The sequence below is a fragment of the Erpetoichthys calabaricus genome, chromosome 7 (assembly GCF_900747795.2).
Source record: "Erpetoichthys calabaricus chromosome 7, fErpCal1.3, whole genome shotgun sequence".
NCBI lineage: Eukaryota > Metazoa > Chordata > Cladistia > Polypteriformes > Polypteridae > Erpetoichthys > Erpetoichthys calabaricus.
The window spans coordinates 71939386-71953855 of record NC_041400.2 but is presented as its reverse complement, the minus strand read 5'-3'; positions in this window follow the sequence as shown (position 1 = coordinate 71953855).

Here is a 14470-nt window from a genome sequence, read left to right as displayed (position 1 = left end):
CAAAATATCTTAAATGCATTTTTAAGACAAATAGAGATAGATTTCAAGATGTGCAAAATGCTATTAAAGACATCTTGAAATACATTTTTCAGTATTTTGAGACACCTCAAATGCATTTTGAGATAACTTTAAATAAGTCTGTAGTCATTGTGAGTTATGAATGCATATAATACATCAATAATACGAAAAAGAAATCCAGGTGTTTTGGACCTCACAAACAGCAATGAAGCTTGTCTGTCTGATGTCTCATGTTTTACATGCCGCAACAGAATGGAAAAAAGAGTAAAAAGGGCAGAGATTGAGACTGGACTTGTCGTAGCTATTATGTCTTCAAACAGCACTAGCTCTGTCAGGCAGCTTTTTATTTGATTGTCACAAAAAGAGGTGAGCACGACATGTCCAGTGATTTTCTGTCATTTGAATTGACATGGTCCAGGCGCAAGATCAGCAACTGCAAGTCTGATATACTCCACAACTAGAAGTTGCATAATATGATAATAGCTTAAGATATCTAAAAAATATATATTCAAGGTGTCTTGAATTCTATTTTGAGATACCTCAGTCACATTTAAGACATCTTTAAAAACCAATTAACTTACCTGAAATCTATAATACAATTTAAAATATCTCAAAATAAATACCTGCTCATTTTGATATGTCTTAAACACATTTAAGATATCTTAAAATATACATGAAGTTTCACTGAAGTTTCTATTTGATTACATCTTGCCTGAAGAAGGGGCCTGACTTGTCTCGAAAGCATATTGTAATCTTTTATATTTATATTTAATCTTTTTAGTTAGCCAATAAAAGGTGTCATTTTGCTTGACTTTTCTCTACATTCATAATGGCTAACACAGTACAACACCCTAGTACTCAGGAAGTTTCATTGAAAGAAAATTAATATTTTATAGGAAGAGATTTTGAATGATTCTGAATGATATTCAATGTGAGATACTTCAAAATGCTTTTGAGATATCCTGAAATGCTCATGCAGTTACATTACAAAATGTATTGCAAATATCTTAAAATATAAGGAAACATATTTTGAGATAACTGGAAATCTGTTTCAAATATTTTAGAAATTTTAGGACACCTGAAATCCATTTTGAGAGATCTCTAACTGTTAATCCTGCTTGCTACTTATATTACTGCTTATTAAAATACCAGAAAGTGACAACATGTTGCATGTTTATTAGATATACTAGTAAGAATTTCACTATGCTGTTACAGATGACAATACCATTACTTTAAAAAAAATTCTGCTCAAAATGTTGAAAACAATACTTTCAATCTTTCAAATTGTAAAGATTGTTATGTATCACACTAGAGGCCCAACATTGAAGAAATCCAATACTTTAATGTATACTGCAGTGAAATCATTTGTGAACCTTATTGTTTATATCAAGTAGTACTGCTACTTCACTGATCCAGCATCCTAAATTTGAGTCCCACATCTGATCTTTATGTGGTAGGAGTTTGCTCTTCCTCTTTGTGTTTCCATGGAGTTTTTGTCTGTTATGCTGGTAGCCTAAATGACAACTCTAAGAGAGCTCTATGAAGGACTCATGCATGTGCATAGTTGGCTTCTGCTTTAAAGTTAGTGCTGCATAGGTCGGCTATAACCCCTTCCAACTTTCAATTGGATTAAGCAGATTTGAAATTATGTTTCTGCAGTAAAATTGTATTAATTCACCTGGAAAACAGATAAAAGTAAGGTTAAATGTATTGTTCAGGTTTACACAAATTGCAGTAGCAAAGAACTTTGTAGCTTGTAGTCCAATCCAGCAGGCTAAGATGTCATACAAATAAATACTGTTCATAGCTTTTTTCCCTTAATAAGGTGCATTTTAAAAACCTTGAAATGTAAAACGAGCTTAGGGATTATCCATAAATCATTTGCTTTTGATGAATTTCTTATAAGAACAATTATCAAACTTGCGTTCCAATTTCACACTTTCATAAATGTCACTGTATATAAACATACCAGTAGTAATTAATGCATACATTCTGAATCCTTTCTGATAAGAAAGAGTCAAAGACATCATAAAGATTTGGGGCAGCCACCCGTATATTGTTTTCCCGGCTGCAAAGTTGATTTAAAGTAGCATGATGTGCATAGAACAGAGTTCAGAATAGAACTGATTGCATGGAGACAAGATGGCAGCTTTAACTGATAAAACGGGAAATTATGTCATCGACGCCAGAACCAGAAGTGATGTCTTCATGACCAGAAGTGACATCTTCCTGACCTGAAGTGACGTCATTGTCGGTGCTGGAACTGGAAGTGACTTTTTCTAAACCGGAAGTAATATCATTGTCGGCGCCCGAACCAAGTAGGATTTCCCGAGAATGGTCTGCAAGAGACTGAGAGAGACAGTTAGCACTCTCCGCCGCTCCCTGGTCTGGCGTATAATTACCATTTTGTAGGCCCTTTACCTGTTTCCCATGCGTACGTGTGTGATACCTTTTTATTTTTATCTGGGATGGATAACATACTGTAGTTATCATGAGAGTACATATAGGAACAAAGAAATTTATAGAATGATGAGCCTATCAACTGGAGTGATAATTTTAAACTCTCAGCTAAATAAGTATGCAAGTCAGACATGTGACCTAATAAGACACAATGCAGGATACACAGAGACTACAACAGTTCTGTTTTTTTAAGCAGCATTCGTGAAGTAATCAGTTTAAAATATAGAATACACAAGACAACAATGTAAAATGTAAAGGGAATCAAAAGATGTTATGCTTTCAGAAAATACAATTATAATAAGTTAATGTACATCTTAATATGTAGAACACAGTTAAACTGAATGGTGTAAAAATCTTACATTTTTTTTGAAAGTGTGGGAACTTTTTTATGATAGGAGATCATTTTATACTAATATTTTTTGACATCACTAATTCAGTATTGATAGTTACGTTTTGTATATATACTGTATGTAGGAGGATAATGGGCATCCTGGCCAGGATGGAGGGGATATATGGTGGTATGGTGTAATGGATGGATGGACAAATGCAGAGGATCGGGAGTTGTTCCATCCCCCATATACTAAGTGACAGTGGTCCTTGTATGGTAGCCCAGTCAGGACACCTTTAGAGGTGCTTAGGATTTGGAGTCTGGAAGTGCAGCCCTGTCAGGATCCCTGGGTATCAATAAAGGGCACTGTTGGGGGAGGACCTCACTACTTTTTCTGTGGCCCAGAAGTGCTCCCTTGAAGACATGGCATTACACCGGAAGCATTCCCAGGTCCAACTTAGAAGGAGTCTGCTGCTTCACATTGGGGAGTCAGCGTTGGGAGTCAGCGGGCAACACTCAACGGAAATAGAAAAGGAGGAAGAATTGTTTAATTTGTCTTGCTATTGTGGCTGATTGCTGGAGAGGATTGTGAAGAGCTGCTTTTTGAGAATAAATGCCTTTTATGTTATTCTAAAAATGTGTGTTGGATTACTGTGTTTTGGGTTTGTGGCTCAGTTGCACCTCCTTGTGGTCACAAAAACATAAATAAAAAAGTATACAGGTAAAGCTTGAACCTTAATTATGCTGATTGCACATTTCTGCATTAGCAGTAAACTGAAAAGAATGTCATACTTCCTGACTATTAAATGTGAAATATCATATTTTATTCCTCTTATTTTTTCACAGTTAACTGTTTAATGAACTTGGACCTCTGGGCCATGATATTGATCTATCAGTGAAAAGTATTTTACTTATTGTCAGTCGTTCAATAAGTCAATCAGGAATAAAAAAAGAAAGAGAGATGTGACAATAGTTGGGATCCAGTTGGGAAAGTCTTGTGAAACTGACAAAGGCAAAATAGCTCAACAAATACAGATGGCTCAAGTATAAATACCAGAAGCTTGCTTTTTGAATAAATGCTGTCTTTCAGTGATGGCAACTCTTTTATGTGGTGAGGCCAGAAGAGTCAGGACTTTGGAGGCAAAGCAGAAGTGTCCAAAAGTTGACAGTCCTTCTCCACTCTAAGGAAAGAGGCAGAACATAGGTAACAGACTGTCCATCACCCTTAATGTTCTGCTATATTTTGCTAAATAACACCCTGTAATTCATTCACCTGACTAACATGTTTGACAATGTAACGATACGTATGGAAATAACACTTTTAATTTTACTACTAGGGAACAATATTTTCCCTGTATATAATGTGACACTGGGGCCATTGGTGTGAAACATTTTGAAAGACAAAACCTTCTAGCAACATACATTCAGCTTCAGTTTTTTCATTTTCCCCCTCAGTTTTAAATTTCTTCTGTGACTTGAGTTTCTTCTTTATGCATTCTTCATTCCTTCTTTAGTTTGACTTTTCCCCTTTTCCATATTCTAGCTTTTTAAAAGCCAGACCACACTGCTTTTATCTTATTAAGGCATGTAAAAATAAAATATCTTTATATAATGTTTTGGACAGTCCTTAAACTTGAGTGTTGCTCTTGCACAAAAAAAGACTCCATTGTCTCATTAACAGATGCACTGGCGCTTTTTGATCCATTTATATATTTTTATTACTGTCTATTTGTATAGAAAGGCATGCACTTCTGGAAATGTAAGGTCAGTTAAATGAAGCAAGTTTTGCCTTTTTACTTAAGCTCGGGACTGCAAGGACTATTGCAGCATATGTGCTTTGGGTATCATACATCACAAAGAAATAATGTCCTCCTTCCCACATATCCTAGCCTATGGTTTCTCTTGTATGAATTCTCAAAAGCAGGTGCAGCAAATTCCCATTTACAAATCACTCTAAATGTTTTCTGTTTATTCAGGCAGTTTATTGTTTCACTTTATAGTTTAATCTTTATAGGATAATTTTAATTGAAATGATTAAAAAGTGGGTGATTTGGTTGATAACTGTAAAAAGACTCCTTCAGAGAGACAGAGGAGAACTCTGGGAAATTATGCAGCAGTTTTCAATTAAATGGAAGATCAAGTTGCTCTGCATACCTTAAAAAACAAAAGATGAGAGTGAAAATGAATCTGACTGATCATTTTCTGTAACATAGTATATAATATGGAGCTTAACTTTCACTGGAAGTCATATCATTCGTTTGCACTATACATTATTTTTTATCATGGTTATAATTAAACATCAAATTAATTTTTTACAGAAATATAAATAACAAAACTTGCAGATAAGAGTGATATGGTAGCACAGTGAAAAGTGATGCCAACTCATGTATTGTATCCTGGGTTCAAATATTATTCCTGGAAGTTGTTCTTTTGAAGTATAAAGAGTCTTCCTGTGGGTTTTCCTCCAATGTCCTCAAAGACATTCAGGTTAATTTAATTGGCGATTCTAAATTGTCCTGTGTAAGTGGGCCTTGTGATGGATTGGGAACAGACCCTTCAAGGGTTTTTTCCTACTTTATGCCAAATGATGAATTGTGACCCCCCTAGTTACCTTGAATTGAATCAATGAGGCAAGTGTAACTGTTGGCAGAAGACTTGAAGATACTACAAGAAATTTTTAATGGCTGAAGTTTTAACACACAAGCACTTTTTTAAATGTTATAATTTTTCTGAAATATTGTTCTCTACACAACCTTTCTTTTAAACTTTCACAGTGCCCTATTACATGACCTCAAACTTATTTTATTTCTCATAATTGATATTTTTACTTCTTAGTTTCTTTTGTCTATTGCTTCCATTTTTTGTTGCTCTCCAATTCTTATCTTTCTTTTTCTTAAGTGTAAAATCTTACATTTCATTAACACATATTTGCATCAATTGTGATATTTTTCCGATCTTCATTTCTAGTATACTACAAAACATCTTTTAAAACATTACCAAATTTCCATTATTTTCCTGTTTCCTTTGTACTACTTCACTTGTAAATGTCATAAACAATTTTCTTAGCATGTTTTTGTGTTTTATTCAATGGTTCATACTTTTTTCCTCCATTTAAGAACATACTGTAAGAAATTTAAGAAAAAAGATGATCATTCAGTCCACCAGGGTTATGGGTTTAACTAACTGCTAAGTTCCCCTAATATTTTATCCAGTCAGTCAGTCAGTCATTGTCCAACCCGCTATATCCTAACACAGGGTCACGGGGGTCTGCTGGAGCCAATCCCAGACAATGCAGGGCACAAGGCAGGAACAAACCCCGGGCAGGGAGCCAGCCCACCGCAGGGCGCACACACACACACACACACACCCACACATAAATTAAAAGTTATTAAAGTTTCTACTTTAAATACAGTACTTGACTTTGCAGTTGGTTACATAGTCTCATGACTCTCTTGAAACCACTCTGATTAAGAAAAGGAGTGATGACAGTAAACTACTACTTCATTCTGGCAATAGACTTAGATTATGTTGAATCCTCATGTTTCAAATATCTGAACTCCCACAACTCTCCTGTGTTCCTGTGTCTTCTCCTGGACGTCATTATATACAGTAGAACTTTCTACATGCAGCCATATCTTTCAAAAGCTCTGAGGCATATCCATTTAATTATCCCATCAATAACTATATTGTCACGCATGGGTCACAGAGTTGCACAGATACACACAGGAGATTCTAGAGACAGAAACTTTATTCAAACACTTCAAACAAACATAAATCTGTTTCTGGAGTGATTTGAGCTCTGTGTGTACCTGGAGGGCACAGCTCAATCTTTCAATTTAAAGAATAGAAAATCTTCCTCTTCATAGGGGGGCATCTCGGGAGCGGGAGCCCCAACAGGAGCAGAGGATGTCTGGGGGAGAAGAGAGACAAAGGAATTGAGACAAAAGAACAGCTGCTGTACAGGCTTTTAAATGTTCGAAACGCCACACGAGATGCAGATCACGCGGCACAGAAGCAGCAGCAGCAGCAAGCCAGCAGCTGATCTAGCAAAGCGGAAGTAAAAAACTGCATTTTTTTCCCATTAAATCACTGTTTAAGAGGGGGTTTCGGAGGAGCAACCCCGTCTCCTTGGGGGGCGTTCAGCCCCCCTGTTCACAATATACAGTATATATAGTTAGGGGTTGCCACAGCACATAATTTTTTACCATTTTTTTCCTTTGTGAGATAACAGCCCGGACACAACCAGATGGACACCGGCAGTTCTAAAAACACACACGTTTATTAATGACAAGGTCTCCAAACACAAATCCCGCACACACACAGTGCTCCAGCACCAAGCACCCTTCTAATCCAGGGCCTCTCAATGGTCTTCCTTGGGCCGCCTTTCCTCCTCACTCCCGAGCGTTGACTTCTTCCACCTGACTTCGGCTCTCTGACTGTAGGAAGGCGGACCTTTTTATAATCACCCGGATCTGCTCCAGGTGCTCGCTGACGTCCTTCCGGCGGCACTTCTTGGTGTGGCGGAAGTGCCGCATGAGCACCTGGAAGCACTCTGGGCGTCCCTGGAAGTTCCTCCACCCGCACTCCCAGGTGTGGCGGAAATGCAGACATCCCAGGCTCTATAAAGCTCGGGGCGCACCCTGACGGTGGCCAAAGGCCCCTATGGGGTTGAGCCTCCATGCTCCGTTCACATGGTCCCCACACTAATCAGGGCGGTTTACCCCTTGTGGCCTGGTGGATGTATAGTCTGCCTCCCGGTCCTTCCAGGCGCACCGGCTGGGTCTGACCCCCAGCCTCCTGCTACACCTTTTACAATCACCACCTTCATGTCTTCTCTCACCACATCCATAAACCTTCTCTTAGGCCTTCATCTTTTCCTCTAACCTGGCAGCTTCATCCTTAGCATCCTTCTTTCAATATAACCAGCATCTTTCCTCTGCACATGTCCAAACCAACACAATCTCGCCTCTCTGGCTTTGTCTCCCAACCGTCTAATCTGAGCTGACCCTCTAATGTACTCGTTACTAATCCTGTCTATCCTTGTCACACCCAAAGCAAATCTTAACGTCTTTAACTCTGCCACCTCCAGCTCTATCTCTTGTTCTTTGGTCAGTGCCCCCATCTCCAGATCAAATAACATAGCTGGCCTCACTACTGTCTTGTAGACCTTCCCTTTCACTTTTGGTAGTAGCCGTCTTTCACAAATCACTCCTGACAGTCTTCTCCACTCACTCCACCCTGCCTGCACTCTCTTCTTTACCTCTTTTTTACACTCCCCATTACTTTGTACTGTTGATCCCAAGTATCTGAACTCTTGCACCTTCACTAACTGTACTCCCTGCATCCTCACCATTCCTCTGAATTATCTGTCATTCACACACATGTATTCTGTCTTGTTCCTAATGACCCTCATTCCTCTCCTTTTTAGAGCATATCTCCACCTCTCCAGGGTCTCCTCAACCTGCTCCCTACTCTCGCTGTAGATCACAATGTCATTTACAAACATCATAGTCCACAGGGACTCCTGTTTAAACTCATATGTCAATCTGTCCAGCAGCAATGCAAATAAGAAATGGCTCAGAGCTGATCCCTGATGTAATCCCACTTCCAACTTGAATGCATCCATCACTCCTACCACAGACTTCAACACTGTTTCACTTCCCTCATACATATCCTGTACCACTCTTATGTACTTCTCTGCCACTCCCAACTTCCTCATACAGTACCATAATTCCTCTCTAGGTACCTTGTCATATGCTTTCTCTTTGTCCACAAAGACACAAGGCAACTCTTTTTGGCTTTCTTCATACATCTCCATCAACACCCTCAGAGCTAACATTGCATCTGCAGTGCTCTTTCCCAGCACAAAACCATACTGCTGCTAATCATCACTTCCCTTCTTAACCTAGCTTCCACTACTCTTTTCCATAACCTCATGCTGTGGCTCATCAGTTTTATTCCTCTGTAGTTACTATAGTTCTGCATATCCACTTTATTCTTAAAAATCGGTACTAGTATACTTCTTCTCCACTCCTTGCTAATCCATTGCACTTTTTGATTCAGTATTTCCCCATCATCCAACATTTCTTCTCTCTCATTCTCTTCATTCATCAGCCACTCAAAGTACTCTTTCCATCTGCTTAACACTCACTTGTGAGTATGTTTTCTTCTTTATCCTTTATCACCCTAACCTGTTGCACATCTTTCCCAGCTCGGTCATTTTCTCCCTCCTTAGTGTCCAGCCTCTCATACAACTCATCATACACCTTTTCTTTAGCCTTTGCCACTTCTCTCTTCATCTTATGCATTATCTCCTTGTACTCCTGTCTACTTTCTGTATCTCTCTGATTATCACACTTCTTCTTCTACAGCCTCTTCCTCTGTATACTCTGTTGTATTTCCCAATTCCATAAACAGGTTTCCTTATCCTCCTTCTTATGTCCAGATGTCACACAAAGCACCCTTTTAGCTGTCACCCTTACTACTTCTGCTGTACTTGCCCATCTTTCTGGTAATTGTTCACTGCCACCCATTGTTTGTCTTACATCCTCCCTGAACTCAACCTTATAGTCTTTCTTTTTTCACCTTCTCCACTTGATCCTTGGCACTATCCTCACTCTCCTCCTCTTCTTGATATCCAATGTCATCCTACAGGCCACCATCCTATGCTGCCTAACTACGCTTTCCCCTGCCACCATTGTGCAGTCTTCAATCTTCTTCAGACTGACCCTCCTGCATATGAAATAATCTACCTGTGTGCATCTTTCTCTACTCTTATATGTCACCCTGTGCTTCTTCTTCTTAAAATAAATATTCACCACAGTCATGTCCATCCTTTTCACAAAATCCACTACCATCTGACCTTCTGCATTCCTCTCCTTGACACCATACCTACCCGTCACCTCCTCATCTCCTCTGTTCCTTTCACAAACATGTCCACTGAAATCCACTCCAATCACTACTCTCTCTCCCTTCAGAACACTCTCCACCATTTCATCTTATTCACTCCAGAAATCTTCTCTCTCATCCATTGCACACCCAACTTTCAGGTCTTATACACTAACAGCATTCATCATCACACCTTTAATTTCCAGCTTTATAATCATGAATCTGTCTGACACTCCTTTCACCTCAGAAACATTCTTGGCATACTGTTCCTTCAGGGAAACCCCTACCCCATTTCTCCTCTCATACACACCATGGTGGAACAATTTGAACTCACCTCCAATCCTCCTGGCCTTACTCCCCTTCCATCTGGTCTCTTGCATGCACAATATATCAACCTTCCTTCTCTCTATCATATCAGCTAACTCCTACCCCTTACCAGTCATACGACAAACATTCAAAGTTCCTACCCTCACTTCCACTCTCTTTACCTTTCTCTTCCACCCCACCTGCCTCTTCTTCTCCTTCTTTGGCCAACAGTAGCTCAATTTCCACCAGCACCCTGTTGGCTAACAGTACTGGTGGTGACTTTTGTTTACCCAGGCCTTGATCAATCCGGTATAGAAATCTGTATTGTTGTCTGCATATTGATCTGGCAAAATTTTACACCAGATACCCATCCTGATGTAACCCTCCCCATTTATCCCAGCTAGGGACTGGCATGAAGAAACACACCGGTTTGTGTATTCATCCTTCCCTCAGTTCTCACCAGTCCCTGCTGCTGAGAATCACCCCCCTAGTATGATGTTATCACCATCATGTTTCACAAGAGGGATGATATTAGGTAGTTAAAATGCTGTGCCTGGTCTTCACTGGACATAGTGTTTGGAGTTCAACCAAAAAGGTTAAAATTTTGTCTGATCAAACCAGAGAATCTTTTTCCTCATGCTCTTTAGAGTCCTTTAAATGCCATTTAGGAAACTGTAAGCAGGTTATCATATGCACCCGATTGATGTAATGTTTCTGACAGGTTCTCCCATCTCAACAGAGAGCAGAGGATTTCTAAAGCTCTGTTAGAGTGACCACTGTGGTGTTGGTTACCTCCACTGACCAAAGCCCTTCTTGTCAGTTTTATCAGTTTGGCCACACTGCCAACTTTAGGAAGACTCACAGTGTTTCTAAACCTCTTCCATTTCACAATTACTGGGGCTTCTGGGAACACTCAACACTTTAGAAGTTGTTTAAAATGTATTATTATTATTATTATTAAACCCTCGCCCTGATCTATGCTTCCACACAATTTTATCACGCCCGTCTACAAAGAGTTTCTAGGACTTCATGGCTTGGTTTTTGTCCTGACATGTGGTGTGAATTGTAGGACCTTATATACACAGATGTGTGCCTTTCTAAATAATATTCAGTGAAATGAATTTGCCACCAGTAGACTCCAATGAAGTTCTTGACACATTTCAAGGATAACTAAAGCAAACAACAGACACCTGACCACAATTTAAAGTGCCACAGAAAAGGCTCTCAATACTTATATAAAGGCAGAATTTCAGTTTAAAATTTGTAATAAATTTGCAAATGTTTCATTTTGTATGATACATTATTTCGTGTCAATTGATGAGCAAAAGTGACAAATGTATCCATTTAAAATTAAATCTGCAACACAAGAAAGTATTTTAAGATAAGTGATTTTTAATGCATGCTTTTTACACAGTAGTGTTACACTTTGTGTGGAAAATGATTTATGAAGTTTGATGTTGAATGCACTTCTCTTTATTTTCCACCATTGCTTTGAGACATGCAATTTACAATTTAAATTAATTGATTCTAATGCAACAAATCTATTGATTTTGAAGACCCATATTATGTTCACACTTAGTTATCCTTCCTAAAGGCAAGGTTTAATTCTCTTATCATGTCAGAGTATGACAAGTCTTTCAGTCCTGAAATGTTCTTGGTTATTGTTAATATGAATGATGGAAATATTTTGTTTTTTTGAAATGTGGTGACAGTGACACAATAAATAAATAATTAAATAAATAAATACATCAATCAATCAATCAATCAATCATTACTGGACGGCTTTTGTTTTTCACCATGTCATTGCACTTGCAGTAAAGACGAGGGAATAAAAGACACTTATTCTACCCAATTTGTAAAGGAGAATAGGTAATACTGGCCTAAACTGCAATGCTGTGTGAGATTTTGTAAATTGTATATTGTTTGCTGTTTTTGTACAGATTGTTTTTCTGGTTTGGTTATTTTATTCATTTAATACTTCCCAATTAAGGAGCATCACTGGAGAGAACATGTACAGTATATGGCTTTGTGGTTTTCTATTTCATGAACATCATCTGCAGAAAAGACAGTTTCTGAAGTGTGACATTATTTAGTTGATCCATTAGTATTACAAATGGTTAATACAATTCCACATAATACTCAACATGTAGCCTAAATTGTGTGTTGCTGAGTCTAAGCATAACATAGCTTCATTTTATATTGAATATATTTAACTATATAACATAACAATGTATTTGTCTTTTTAATTGATTCTGTACAGGTTGGGAGTGTGACGGTTTGGGTCCAGCTCCATCCTCCCTCTTCTCATTTGGGAGCCTCTTGAACTTCATACTAGTTATGACTGGGAAGAGCTGTACAAATGAAGACACCACATGAAGCAAGGGGAAGATGCAAAAGTGTTCAGTGCTTTTATTAAAAACAATCCAATACAAGTGTTCAAAAGCGCAGTGCTCCCATATCCATAATAAATAAATAATCCATAAAAAGGTGTATATGTGTAGGTTAAAATCACAATAGATAAAGTAAATCCATTAGAAATGAGGTTAAAATCAGCTGGCAGGAAATTCTCTTTACTAAAAAGCCCGGTGCTTTCTTTCTCACTGGTGGCTCCACTGCTTATCCCATATGGGCCTTGCAGCAGAGGAGTCGCCCTAACAGCAGATGCAGCTGACCTTCCTCAGGTCTGGGTCTGTGCTCTCCTATGGTTATGGAAAGGCTCCCTTTCCGGACCTCGGCTTGCATCCCCAATGGACACGGTGCTCACACTGGGGCTCTCCTCCCAAGCCTCCTCTGCTCCCGCTGCCTTCCCCGTATTCCGTGGTGAGCTGTCTAAACTCCCTGTTACTCCTGCTTCTCTTTCCCACAAGCCTGTTCTCCTCAGTTCTCTTGCTCCTGCACTGGCTCCTTCCTCCTCCTGCCTGCCTTTCTTCCATTTAGATTTGTATCATCAGATGTAGTATCAGACCCTGAAGGGAGATATGTGATGGTCATGGGCAACTTATTTAACAGTAAAATGATTTTGATAAATGTTTATGCACCCAATGTCGATGATAAGGAATTCATTCAAAATCTATTTGCATCCATTCTCAATGTGAACACTCATAAAATTATAATGGCTGGGGACTTTAATTGTGTTTTAAATCCACTCTTAGATAGGACTCCTGTGACAGGGGGATGACATCTAACACTGCAAAGACAATTACACAGTTTGTAACTGACCCCAACTTATCAGACCCCTGGAGGTTTCTAAACCCAAACTCAAGAACATATTTGTTCCACTCACCAGTGCATCATAGCTACTCAAGAATTGATTATTTTTTTATAGATAATAATTTCCTGCCTACGATTAAATTGTGCAAATATGACACAATTGTTATCTCCGACCATGCTCCTCTAGTCTTGGAACTAAAATCATTAAGCCCCTCACACTCACCTCGCAGATGCCGTCTTAACCCTCTTCTATTAGCAGACAAGAACTGCACAGAATTTATATCAAAACAAATCAGCTTCTTCATAGAGACAAACACACCCTCAGAGGTTTCTGCAGGAACACTCTGGGAAACTCTAAAGGCCTTCTTAAGAGGACAGATTATTTCATATCTTTCCCACAGAAATAAATTAGAAACCAAGTAAGTGTCAGAGCTAAGAAGCAAAATTACTAGGATAGATGAAGAACAAGCCAGGCGTCCAAGTGAAGCTTTTCATAGGAAAAGGCAGGCTCTACATATAGGACTCAACATCTTGACAACTAAAGAAACTGAACAACTTATTTATAAGTCAAGACATCATTACTATGAACACAGAGAGAAAGCTAATTAGCTTTTAGCTCAACAAATCCACAAGCAAGAAGTTCACAATGCAATCCCAATAATCACCAACACGAATGGAGAAGAAATCATTGACCATAAAAATATAATGCACACATTTAGAGATTATTATAAAATCTTATATTCTACTGAGTTCAAAGAAGACAATACACAATCGAATGCATTTCTGGATACATTACAGATACCACAAATAGATACTTTTAGTGCTGAGGAACTGGATAAACCTCTGACGCTATCAGAATTAGTAGATGCTATAAAGTCACTTCAAGGCGGGAAATCAGCAGGCCCTGATGGCTACCCTGTAGAATTTTATAAGAAATTCTCCACTCAGCTAGCTCCCATCTTATTGGCAACATTTACAGAAGCTAGAGACAATCAAATTCTACCTCAAACTTTTCATCAAGCATTAATCACCGTCTTTCCTAAACAAAATAAGGACTTGTTACAATGTGCATCATACAGACCAATTTCACTCCTGAATAATGATGTTAAGATACTCTCAAAAATTATAGCTAGAAGGATGGAGAAAGTGCTACTTTCGGTAATATCACAGGATCAAACTGGATTTATTAAAGGCCGACACTTATCTTCCAATCTCCGACGCTTGTTTAATGTAATATATTCACCAGCAAAGTCAAACACC